We start from the raw sequence: 1012 nt of genomic DNA on the forward strand, positions 1-1012 counted from the left end.
GGGAATATATTAAGCTGAGAAGCTTCTGCACCTCAAAGGAAATAGTGCCCAGGATACAAGAGCCACCCACTGAGTGGGAGAAACTATTCACCCAATACCCATCAGATAAGGGGCTAATCTCCAAAATATACAAGGCACTGACAGAACTTTACAAGAAAAAAACATCTAACCCCATCAAAAAATGGGGAGAAGAAATGAACAGACACTTTGACAAAGAAGAAATACGCATGGCCAAAAGACACATGAAAAAATGTTCCACATCACTAATCATCAGGGAGATGCAAATCAAAACAACGATGAGATACCACCTCACACCCCAGAGAATGGCACACATCACAAAGAATGAGAATAAACAGTGTTGGCGGGGATGTGGAGAGAAAGGAACTCTTATCCACTGCTGGTGGGAATGCTGTCTAGTTCAACCTTTATGGAAAGCGATATGGAGATTCCTCCAAAAACTGGAAATCGAGCTCCCATACGATCCAGCTATACCACTCCTAGGAATATACCCTAGGAACACAAAAATACAATACAAAAACCCCTTCCTTACACCTATATTCATTGCAGCTCTATTCACCATAGCAAGACTCTGGAAATAACCAAGATGCCCTTCAACAGACGAATGGCTAAAGAAACTGTGGTACATATACACAATGGAATATTATGCAGCTGTCAGGAGAGATGAAGTCATGAAATTTTCCTATACATGGATGTACATGGAATCTATTATGCTGAGTGAAATAAGTCAGAGAGAGAGAGAAAAACGCAGAATGGTCTCACTCATCTATGGGTTTTAAGAAAAATGAAAGACACCCTTGTAATAATAATTTTCAGACACAAAAGAGAAAAGAGCTGGAAGTTCCAGCTCACCTCAGGAAGCTCACCACAAAGAGTGATGAGTTTAGTTAGAGAAATAACTACATTTTGAACTGTCCTAATATTGAGAATGTATGAGGGAAATGTAGAGCCTGTTTAGGGTACAGGCGGGGGTTGGGTGGGGAGGAGGGAGATT

Source organism: Suncus etruscus, chromosome 9, assembly GCF_024139225.1.
Source record: "Suncus etruscus isolate mSunEtr1 chromosome 9, mSunEtr1.pri.cur, whole genome shotgun sequence".
NCBI classification, from domain to species: domain Eukaryota; kingdom Metazoa; phylum Chordata; class Mammalia; order Eulipotyphla; family Soricidae; genus Suncus; species Suncus etruscus.